At 31.7% G+C, this 13,172-nt stretch overlaps 1 long non-coding RNA gene across 2 annotated transcripts; it reads right to left on the bottom strand.

The window, feature by feature from the left end:
* Window positions 1–5,637: 5,637 nt before the first annotated feature.
* Window positions 5,638–11,546, bottom strand: LOC143052667 (uncharacterized). 2 transcript variants are annotated; one of them, XR_012971196.1, is made up of 5 exons: window positions 11,481–11,546; window positions 10,742–10,790; window positions 9,421–9,523; window positions 8,283–8,456; window positions 5,638–5,749 (listed from the first exon to the last, which is right to left on the bottom strand). It is a non-coding gene; the product is annotated as an uncharacterized LOC143052667 (long non-coding RNA). The 2 variants fall into 2 exon arrangements; XR_012971197.1 differs by having other exon boundaries at window positions 9,421–9,526; window positions 11,481–11,498.
* Between the last annotated feature and the right edge of the window lie 1,626 nt (window positions 11,547–13,172).

Genomic DNA, 13,172 nt, shown 5'->3' with positions numbered 1-13,172 from the left:
AGAATAGACAATAAGTATTAGAAATTGCATCCATCATAAGTCTATTTGACCGGGGGATTATTGTGTATTATATTGTTTATTCAGGTTGAATTATAACACATAATTCTTCTTCATCTTCTTCTTCCTCTAATAGTCATTTTGGCGTTATTTAATAGGTTCTGTCATTAAACATGTTAAATATTGAGTTCGATGGCACGTGCCAATAATCAACAGGTAATAAAATCAACGATCCATCAAATATTAAAGAAACGTGGAAATTACATGACTATTTTACAATTACATCATATGTTCACCTTTCATGATATCATAGCTCCGTAGTGTAAGGTCCAAACACATTTTATAATAGCCTCTTTCAAAACACTACAGACAATATAGTTATACAGTAACATATCGCAAAACCGCAATTTGAGTAGTATTTAAAAATATGTATATATACGTTAATGACATTTTTAACTAAAAAAAAACAAAATTATGTAGGAAGTAGCATATATTCCAAGGTATACATAGTCTAGTACTTTTATTACAGCGGTATACTTGTTTTCTATACAGTCAATATTCAATGCTAAGATTTAAAAGTAATAAAATTGACAGGACAGTAATTAATATGTGTACAGTCGTTTTAAATCAATTCATTTCACAATTCCGGCAAATATTCCTTCGCATTGTTGAATGAAGGTTACATTAATTTGAACTATAAAAAGGATTTATATTTCTTTGTCATGGAGCTAGTCAATTTTGAGGTCTCATTGATAGCATGTCTTTCTATCAAAAATGTGTGGTGGTACATTTGTAATTCTTGGTGATTTCCTCAAATGTATTCTATATGTAAAAGTTTGTTTTGTTGTTTTCAAATCTTTGCCAAAAATTAAAAAAAAAAAAAAAAAAAAAAAACGATCCCAAACACCATATGTTGACGTTTTGTCCTTTAATTCTTTATTGTGACTTTCTGTCATACCCTCTTATCAGAGACTTATATACACATATGTGTATATATGTCTTATATGTATATATGTCTTTGCACCAATTAATACGTTATTTCAAAGAGTGCAAGCATGTAATGAATACATACATTATTCTGCTCTGAACTATCATGTTAAAGAAATATCCATATGATAATTTTGAATTATTTAAGATTGAATATGTAAAGAAATGAGTTTTTATATTCTATTCATCTGGCAAAATTGTATCTTTATTTACACTAAGATGTTAAATAAATGAAATCCGATAACCTGCATTGATTATGATTTTCAATAGCATATGGTCAAATCGTTGAAAAACCCCTCCGAAATTATTGAAATTATTTCATTCTGCACTGACAGTAATATCTTGGTGTTAATTAGATGCACTCATTCCGGCTATCGACCTCAATGTGTATCAAAATACATAATTTATAGTTCATACATCTTCCTAGACAGGTTGCTACTTTCGTTGCAGGTCACCCACACTAATAAACATAAATTTCTGTTTGAATTCATCTTTAATGAATCTTTTATTTTGCTATATGGTTTATCATAAGTTTCAAGATCTGCATCAACTAATCCTGCCTCTTTAAAAGTCAAATAAAGTAATTTATTGTCACTCTACTATGGCATGAAATGAACGAGAGAAATTTGGACGTGATATAGTCATCTAAAATCAAAGACTTATAATAGCATTGAAAAACGAAAGGCGAAAGGAGCTTGACGCATTGACTTATTTGTTCTTTTCTCTTTTCTGTCTTTGTGTTTTAGATTTTGTTTAACCTTTCGAATTGTTTCCCCTTTTATCTTTCGTTACAATTACTGTAGTTCATATTTATAATAACAGTTTGTACAGCTAGTCGAAAAACCCATAGTTGCCCTCTGGATGTTTATTGGTTGCTTTTTATTGATTGTTTGCTGTATCATTGACGTAAAACCGACAACTCCTTTCATTTATGTATATAGTTTGACTTCTGTAGAAATCAAAACTGACGTTAGCATAAAGGATGAGACTACATGTTTCATAAATGGTAATTAAAGAGGCAGACAATTAAAAAAAAATAAAAATAGAATTATAAAACAGCTACAGTCATTTATTTTTTTCTATAATTGTTTTAATAATTTTCATTTAAGCGTACATGTTGCAAAATATAACCGCCTATGTGGTTCCCGACATGACGTGCTTTTACCAACAGACACACTCTCACTGATCAATAATGAAAAACAAATCTACAAAATAGTTCAGTGGATTATCATAGCCCCTAAGTGGCATATGGCTACACTAATTATTGATACTGCTCCCTATAAATAAACATATATAAGTAGCGGTTTTATTTGTTTACAAATGAACCCTCATAATATATATATCCTTGATATAGGACCATCATAAGACCATTTTAACACACCTACGTTGGTATCGTAAAGTTAGGATGATTCTTATGACCTTTCCTAAGTTCCGACATGATTGATGACCCCACTTAAGACTGAGATACATCCTTAGACGATCTAGGACTTGTCCTAGTCCTAAGAACGCTTCGATAAGCAGGCCCCACGTCTACTTATACTTTATGACATAATAAAACATAATTCAAAGATTTTTTTTTCTTGTATGCATGTTGTAAAAACATACGCTATTGATGTTGAAAACTATAGAAGGTGAGTTTACTGATGCGGGGTATTTAATTAATGTATTCTTTAAATTTTCGGGTAATTTATCTCTGTCCTCGTAGATGACGTTTGATGGTTTTGTTTGTCGTTGGTTCGTGTCAGTCATATTTGTTTTTCGTAAATTTTATTGTTGAGATTAGGTCGTTAGTTTATATTCGGGGCCATTCTTCATAGCTGACTATACGTTATGCTTTTTTTGTTGTTATACGAGGCTGAACGGTGATATATATGTAACACTCAGAAACGTGTCCTTCCCTCCAAACGTGTCCTATTTCCCCAAACGTGTCCAACATCGACGTCACTGATCTGCAAAACATGTATTGGCTCCACAGCGTGCCAATTGTATAAACGCCCAAAACGTGTTCATTTTTTCAACTGACCCCTAAACTTGTCCAATCCCCAAACGTTTCCATATCAAGCGTTTTTAGTCTTTTTTATATTTCATTAACGTATAATTATTTTACCATTTCATTAAAAAAATAAAGATAAAGTCGTAAGGTTTTTTGTAAACCGGCAGTTTAAACTGGGTAAAAGTGGGGGCGTCATTTCGGCTATGTCGTATGTAAACTGTAAGCAAATATTTTTATATCCTGGTCAAAATGTCCCTTTCTCTGCGCATTAAAATTTTGATTTTCTCTCTAAATATGCATGAAACAATTGCAACTGGACAATACGCAATCAGCAGTCTAAAGTTAATTCATACACTAGAAATGTAAAATTATTAAAACTTGTATACTCTCTCTAAATATGCATGAAATACTTGCAACTGGACAATACGCAATCATCGCCTTCCTGTATTGTTATTCTTTCGCCGATACCTTCGTCAAAGTTAATCAATTTCTTTAAAAGACTTTGTCTCCTAGCAATATCGATATAATATTAAGACCGTACAAAAGTAGCGAGTAAAAATGATTCATGAGAAAATTATACAGGAGATTTATTGTTGGGCGTTAAAAGAAATAATTGAAATAAAATATTCACAGTAGGAATATCATACTTACAGAGGGGCGAAGGGTAATGCCTACCCTTAAGTCGAAAATAAAATGACAACACTAGGACAAACAGACAGGACAAAAGACGATTTTAATTAGTTAAATTTAGGTCGAAAGCTGGCATAATAATCAATAATTGATAGTAGTCCTTTTTTAATTCATGTATTATTGTCATTTTGCTTAGGATTTTTTTGTTACCTTTTCTGACATCGGACTCGGTCTTCTCTTAAATTGAGTTTCACTGTGTTTATTGCTGTGGTTATTTTTTTTTTCTTCATTGGCAAGAGGTATAGGGAGAGAGTTGAGATCTAAAAAAAAACCAAGTTTAATCCCGCTGGCTGTTTGCTCCTCTTCCAAGTTAGGAGCCTATGTCCTTTATTAGTGATTCATGATTTTTATTTTTTTTTAACTTTGGAGTTTAGTATGACGTCCATTATTACTGAACTAGTATATATATATTTGTGTAGGGGCCAGTTGAAGAAAACATCCGGTGCGGGATTTTCTCGCTGTTTTGAAGACCCATTGATGGTCTGGATGTTTTCCCACTCTTTTGTCGGGTTGTTATACCTTTGACATATTCCATTCTCAATTATAAACAGCACAAAAACACAATATGTGCTCCACATGCATGTGCCACCTATTGAATTGCTCATATAAGTACGAACTCGATAATCAGTGTGATTCGGTAGGGCACATTCGTGGAAACTTGACATGATTGTACTTACGACATAAAAGAAATACGTTTTATTACTTGACAGTGACTTGTAGACCCGATTGACCCGATTGATGTTTTTTTAATTGTGTAATATACTTGTATTTTATTGAACTGTTATTACACATGTCAATATTATAAAACTATTACTTACTTACTTAGTCACTTATTTACTCACTTACAATATTCGTCGTGATTGGTGAAACAAATCTTTCATAACATCAGCCATCTCGTGATGGCATCTGATTCATCTCAAGATTATACTCAGCGTCATTTAGATCACAAAGATTGCACCAGAAACCAACATAAACTTGTAATGCATTTATAATTATATCGATACCGATTATACCGATAGCCTCTTATTTCTGATTGTGCTATATCAAGTCAATGCAATAATTATTTGTTTTGTGTTTTACCGTGATTTGTATTATTAATAGATCGATGATATTTTTATATCTTTAAACTTTTCTTTTCGCATAGCATAAAAATATATTTTTTTTCAACATGCTCTTGATTCTGATGTTTCATCAACGCAAATAACACAGTGAAAACAATCAAAGTTAAAATATATATTATACTAATGTGTTTGATGCATAACTATACGACTAAATTTAAATAAGATGAGTCGTAAGGAAATTGAAACTGAAAGTGGAAGTCAAGTACCAAACTATGTCCTTTCGTCGGTTTTCTTTTTACATGTCAGTTTGTCATCAAGTTATGAACAGAAATGAAGGAGTAAAGTCGTCTAATCTATTTTGGTACAGATAGCGTCAAATTTCCGATTGTTCCATTTTACCGAGCGTAGATTCGGACTGCGATCGTTGTTAATATAATGGAATTTGATGCGACTTTCATACACGAAAGAGGTTTAACTGGTTATGAAACCAGATTTAATCCACCGTTTTCTATATAGGAAAATGGCTGTACCGAGTCATTGCTATCCATTTGTCTGATGTGTCTGAGCTTTTGATTTTGCCATTTGATGTGGGACTTTTCCTCGAAGAATTGTTTTTTTATGATTTTATTTTATGATGCCTTTTCAACTGATTTTTTTTTGTGTACAAATGCTGTGTTAGCATGGTCTAATTTTGGATCTTTAACTCATTATGGTGTTCCTGTTGCCTCTGCATAATTGTGATTATATTGATGATACAAAATATTGATTGACTGATAATTATTTTTTAAACCGTTGTAAAAGTAAAAGTTCACTACATTAAACGCATCAGCTGTGCCTGTTAACGAATCAGATTGTAGGGAAAACCAATTATACATCGGGAATGATATATAAACAACATAAATGAACATCCAACTGTTGAGTACATTTAATAAGTTCCAGATATTTCTACTGCATCTAGTTCATAATACACATTGTCAGTATGGCATTGAATACGTATTTCTCTTGCTCGAAATGTAAGTTTCTGGAATAATTAAACATATTACAGTAAGAAAATCTTATAAACATAACAACTATATAAGTAAAATGCTAATATTGGAATGTGTTTGACACAGGTACACATTTTACATTTGTAATTGTTGCTAGCTTACGCTTCCCAATTTAGCATCCATAAAGTATTTTTCTTTTATTATCTTTTAGTGAATGTCCTATATAAGTTCATATTGGCCTGAATGTTGAATGTGGTTAACATTTTAAACTTGTTTATAGCTTATACATGTATAAAGACGGAAAACGGAATATTAATATCAAAGCCCACTGATATGTCTCATGCTACATTTTCAGTCGTTTATACAATAGTTTGTCTTAGTTACGAAAAAGGGTTAATGATATAATACACAACCATTAAAAAAAAAAAAAAAAAAAAAAAAACAGAACAATTTGCCGAAAGCATTATATTAGCTATATTTCAGTCATAAAGTAAATTGTTTTAGTCTGGATAGATGCAAAATTTGAAATATCATTTAAATTTTAACTGTTTGCATGCTAAATAACAACGGTCGAAACGTCCTATGATACGAATTTTAGGGATGTTATTTAACACTATCACATTTCAATTCATTCATATGTAGTCACACAGATATTTAACTGTACCATTTTGTGTTTGTCTTTTTTATTTGTTCAAGGTGAACGACTTTAAGTGCGGACAAAGTTATTCGTGCTGTTTTAAAATGTGGACAATCTCCATGTGACTTTACGTTTAAATACGTCACAATTGATATAAGGTGTCAATCCGTACATACTATTTTAATGTCAGGTTTTGATCTGACAGAAGATGAACTAAATCAGTAATATAGATGTAATCATTTTAAACGGGTACTATTATAATATCAAATGCACATTGTGTATTAGTCAACAAAGGGTCAATTCCTAGGTAAACAATTTTCTGGTTCATTGTGTAAAATGATTTAAAAAAAAGTACGAAACTATGTGTAGCAAGTCAAGATGTTGAGAGTTATTATCCATTCATTTGATGTTTTTGAGATTCTGAATTTGCCAATTGATTACGGAATTTCCGATTTGAGTTTATCCCAGAGTTCTGTATTTTTGTTATTTCCCCTTTGAGCTACATGTAGCTATATGACCTGGTTTAATCCGTTATTTTCAACACAATAGCATGTCTGTTCCAAGTCAGGATGATGATACTTACTTCGCATTAGGTAATTGTGTGTTAGCTTGATATGCTATTTGACAAAGACATGTTCGTTTTGAATTGTCCTTGGAATTCGATATTTTTGATTTTTTACGTTAAAGTTTTTGTATTTATATTATAAGCATTATTATATATTTAAATGATGCTGTATGCATATATGTTCGCCGTTCAAAGATTTTCATTTGAGTAACTATTAAGTAAATTGCCCTGATCTTCAAATCAGATGTAGAAAGATATGACATCAGTGCCGAATAAAGTACAAAATTGAAGAGCATTGAGGACCAACATTTCTAAAAGTTTTGCCAATGTAAGGTAATCTATTTCAAAGGTAGAAAAACCTTAGTATTTAAAAAAAAGTTCAAAGTTTTGGTAACAGTTAATTTATCAATATGACCATATAAATGATAATTTATGTGAGCACAGAAGTGCTGACTACTGGGCTGATGATACCCTCGGGGAAAGCTTTTTTGTTAGCACAAGTCCGAATACCATACAACTTTTTAGTTTTGACATGGAATGGCTGTCAATTTGAATAATACTCTATACACAATTTTAAATCGAAAATAACATATGCTTGAAATAAGACATGCACAAATAGTTTTGCTCCTTATAATTTAAAAGTATCATTAATCCTCTGAATATTTAATTTGGGGTAAAAAAAAAATCTGCAGCAATCAACTTATTTGCATACTATTTAATAACATAAGTCGTGACCTTCTGCTGTTATCTGCTCTACGGTCGGGTTTTTGTCTCTTTGACACATTCCCCATTTCCATTCTCAATTTTATAATTTGAAAATATACTTTTCGGATGGATTTAGGCTTAAACACAGCTTACGGCTCATGTATATTATAAACTAGAACTCACTAACAATTTAGATATGAATATTAAATAATATTATACAGTTACAAAAAAACCCGTATCTAATAGATCATTATACACATTTATATCACTATCAATATGAATAACAAAATTTAAAGTGTTAGTCAGAGAAATACATTTTTTAAAAATGGGTATTACTTGATTTATTTCATTTGACTGGGCGGAGTTTAACCCGTTCGCTCATTTTAGACCAGTCTATCTATCGACAGGTGTTTTAGAAGAAACTCACCAAGAAGTGTCCAGTTATGGTCAGCGATCCAGTAAAATATGTAAACATTTTATGTGTATTTGCAAAATAAATATTGAGACACAGTCGTTGGTTTTCTTTTAAAACAGAGTTTAAAAACATGTTTTAATTATCACAATTTGATATTTGTGGATATTAATGTAAAATAAAACGACAGCAGTTGAACAAATCTGCACATTCCTTGGTTGCAATATTTACAAATATGCACATCTTTACCTTGAACGATGGACAAAAAATCCGGCTTTTAGTTATCTGTAACGTATTGTTAGTTTCCCATACTGTATGCCAATCCCCGCTTTGATTTTTTACCGTGATATTATAAACCCCTCCAGCTCCATATGTCTCGTATAAATTGATAGTTTGTATGTACATTTCCTTTTCAAACAATACCTTTAAAAGAATACAGCGAAAGCTTAACACATAATGTTTTCATTTTGAGTGGTCATTGTAAGTGATGAAATGAAGGAAACATATTTGTATTCACACAAGATACCAGGTTTATCGTTTGATAACCCAAACGCGCGTATCGTCTAAAACACCATTATCGATGATTTTCGAATCATAGCAGTTTGAATGCTTTCATCCCCTACCATGGCGACTCTTGGTGATTTTGGGTATTATGTTTACGTACTTTTCGGTCATACAACTCTGTAACCATTTCGGTTCGTATACAACATTCAACATTGAGAGTTCAAGATAAAGGTTAACTCAAACAAGCGCTTTGAGGGATATTCAACATTGAGCTTCCAAGATAAAGGCTAACTCAAACAAGCGCTTTGGAAGATATTCAACATTGAACTTCCAAGATAAAGGTTAACTCAAACAAACGCTTTGGAGGCATGACTTATATAAAATTATGTTTTAATGTTTCTGAGGAACAATGGAAACACATAATTACCGAAAACAATTGGAGCAAATTTGTGCCTGATTTACACAAATCTACGCTTTTGAGTGGTTATCACATCTTATAAATAAAGTCATCATAGATACCAGGATTAAATCTTGTATTTACGCCAGGAGCGTGTTTCGTCTACGAAGACTCATCAGTGACGCTCAAGTCCAAAAGAGTTAAAAAGGTCATATATTATTTGAAAACAAATCAATAATGAAAACTGATTTTCAAGTCTTTTATTCCAACATGAACCTAAGATGTTTTGATTTCGAGATAACCATAATCCGTAATATTCACATATCGTATGTAGATGTTAGTTTATATCACCTTTCTGGTTTTTTTTTAAGGATTTCTGTATTATTTCAACGTCCTTTTTGCTCATATAAATCTTAGACTATTTTATTTCAATCTTAACCTCCAATCTGTTTATATAAAGTTTAAACTAGAAATCAAACAAAGTACCGTTATATTTTGATAACCAAATGTTGAGGGTGCCCATGCACCATGCAAGTCACCATAACGTGGGTATACATCCGGAGGTCCAATCACAGAAGTTGCTGGCCAACTACTATATTACAAAAGAAATTCTCGTATATATTTTTAAAGTATTTACAAAGTAGGAATTTGTTAGATCATACATTGTATACAGTGTATACAATACAATACAATACAATATGTTTACTGTCATCCAAGGACGCCCTAAGAGAGCAGTATAATTACAAACAATTTATTACAATGATTATTATTAGACCCGCCTATTACCGAGTGGTGGCACTTAGAATAACTTGCCTGTGATCTTAATATTTTGCAAAATTTTGTTTTAATGAGTTTAGTACAAAGACAGTATAGCAATTCCGCACAAATGTTAATCACAATAGGCAAGATATATGTCTATGGAATTATTTTAGTTAAAACAAAATAAAAGCTATGGGTAGTTAAAAAAATTCTTAAAATGGAAAGAATGAAAACATGTGAAAGATATCTAGTCATGTAAAACTGTAATTGCTATACTAAAAACTTTATATATGTAAACAGTAAAACAAAATTACTGAATACCAGGGCAAATACCAAAAGAGGACATCCATTAAAAATGACAACATCAAACGCCACCAATCATAAGTAAAGATATATTGCAAAAGTCTCATTAAAACCGCTCACATTGAAAATGACCAGGATACACTCATGATGTTTTTTAATGGCTATACAATGAAGCATTCAAAAGAGTTCTGAACATAAGTATGTTCGATATGTACCAGGGACTTTAAGTGTCATTTTACAATTTACAAAGTAACGAGAATCAACGGGTTTTATAAGAAAACACCGATATTAAATATAATTCTAAAAGGGGATATCCATAAATACCGACATCCTTAACCTTCAACCATGAAACGATTGGAAAACAACTATCATATTGCTGGCTTGGTACAGGCATTGTTCAAAGAAAACAATGGGTTAATACTGTGTGTATAGCAAGCTCATTCACCCACTTGTATGACAGTTATTTATTGTTCCGTTATATTGCCATATACAAATCAGATATTCAACATGTTCAACCAACGCGCACATAAAAGGATAACGTGCGCATAAAGATGAAAATTATAGCACTTGCCATACAATGTACACAATTATAAGCAACAGTAAACCTTCAGTAATAGATATACACAAGGATAAACAATGAAACATCCTCTTCTGTTCCTCAGGTTTGCACAGAATAAGTTATTGTATTACGTGTAAACCACTATCTTAAACATGTTAAAAGAGATAGTTGGTAAGGACAACTTACCCTCCATATTGTGACGAATAATTAGTCACATTTGCAACCCATTGCCGATCTACAATAAATGCCAAACATATTATTAAAGATTAATAAAACACTGGTCATACACATTTCATAGTTAGCCTCCACGATATGTAGATAGGCTCTGGTGTAGGAATATATCATTGGCAATTATAATATGACGCACTTCTAAGCTTCTTAACAACACATTGATAAAATGTGCGATATATCTACACTAAGGCCGTGTTCACATTGACCTAAATTCGGTGTTGTGTTAGTGTAACTCATACGTAAACTTAACACAATAGTCAATGTAGGCCTTGTTTTAGGTTAAGTGTACACAAAACTATGCATTTAGGACATAAGTTTTACAGTGTATATATTTAAGGAGGAAACTAAGTTTGAATAACATTGATATTAATAAAGTTCTTTACATAAATTGTTGTCTAAAATTAACATGCTTATTTTGTTTTAAAAACAATTAACATACTTTATTAACCCCTGAAACTCAAAGCAGCATCATTGCCGAACCCATAAGGCAGCAACCAATTGACTTTTTTTTGGGGGGCCTATTATAGTAGAATATAAAACATTAAAAGCGGGGGGGGGGGAGTGCTATGGTTTTCTTTTTGGAAAAAAAAGTTTGTTTCCAATTTTTGGAGAAAGAAAATGTTTTGACCCTGTTTTTTGTTTGTTTTACCCTCAGCTGCCATTATATATATTGCTTACATTGATTAGTTGCTACCTAATTCATTTGAAAAAGTCTTCCCGAATCGACTTGACGTACACAGAAATATTCGACACTTGTCTTAACTCAAACAACGCATACATGCATTACTACAAAAAAGTATGAGGTAAATGATATGTTTGTCTAGTATCTCAGATCCGTTAAATTACCACTTGAAAAAACGTTAACCTATCCTTTTACACTAGTAATTGTGGGGCCCTTTATATCGTGTTGTTTGGTGTGAGCCAAGCCTCCGTGTTGAAGGCCGTACATTGACCTATAATGGTTAACTTTTTTAAAGTGTTATTTTGATGGAGAGTTGTCTCATTGGCACTCGCACCACATCATCCTATATCTATTTAGAATATAGTTTACTAGTGTGAACAAATCTTATCAACAGGTAAATGAACAAGGTGTATAGATGTGTACAAATTTAATATGAAACCAGTGTCCATTGCATTAAACTAATTATAAACATGTTTACTGTACACGATGTTTGGTGGGAACACGGCCTCAGATCTATACATGATAATGGCTATAAAAATATACCTCCAACGTGCATCCACGTATTTCGTATTATATGTGCTTACGATATGCCGATGGCGCTGTTTAAAAAAATGAAAACCGTACAAAATCTTGATTGTTATTCTAAGGCATAACAAAAAGAATGTTTGCATTAGAGCTCGAGGAAAATGTTCAAAATAAAAATATATAAAAATCTACGAAATTCCTTTTAATATTTTTGCGCATAAATGTCATTTCAAATCATGAAGTCACTCGAATGAACACGTCATCGCTAGTGGTTTTCCATTAAGTTTACCCTCTAAGATCGATTGATATTGCAATGAAATAAAGTTTTGAGGTAGGTGTTATTTCGTTTATTTGAGTCCATTATTCTAATTTCAGCAAGTTAACTTTGCATTGCGGCTCAATGGTTACAAAATGTCAACATTGAATTTGACGGTATGTTACTAGAAAAAAATATAAATTAAAAATGGCTTATGTTATATTTGAGAATTAAAAAAGAATGAAACAATTTATTCTCTAGCGGTTATTCAAAAAAACATTTCAAGCAAGCTACAGATTTATTAGATTTTTAAAACAATATATCGAACAGTGGATAAAATAGAACAGTCAGACACTTGGCATACCCACCCTCGCTTAATTTTTTATGACCGTATTTGTCCTATTAGAATCGTAAATTATTGTAAATTTATATATTGCATCAGCATTGAATTCGAATATAACGGTCCAGCCCATGTGTAAATTACCAAATGATGGCTCAATGAATTATTCCATAATCAAACCACATATTTTTATTAATTATTTCTGAGAAAACATCAGCTTCAATTATATCCGCATTCCTGTACAGATCGATTCATTTAAGCCTGAATTATAACGAGCGAAACTGACATACTTCTACATTAGATATATACTATTGTTGAAACTAAACACAAAAAAAAAAAACCATGATGAACATAATTATGCTACTATATGCTTTTATTTAACATAAGCGTTGGTTATGAACGTCCGAAGCTTTTTTCCGATTTTACCTTTTGCAGCAACGCTCATAGAAAATTATTAAAAGCCGAAGACCTATACGAACCGACACAATTGAAGAGCTATTTGATGACCAACATAACCTACGTCAATAGCCAAATCCTTCTCAAAAGGAAAATAACCAAAATATCAAACTCAGAGAAAAATTCA

The sequence above is a fragment of the Mytilus galloprovincialis genome, chromosome 11 (genome assembly GCF_965363235.1).
Source record: "Mytilus galloprovincialis chromosome 11, xbMytGall1.hap1.1, whole genome shotgun sequence".
Lineage (NCBI taxonomy): Eukaryota > Metazoa > Mollusca > Bivalvia > Mytilida > Mytilidae > Mytilus > Mytilus galloprovincialis.
This window is presented reverse-complemented; position numbering and strand designations above follow the sequence as displayed.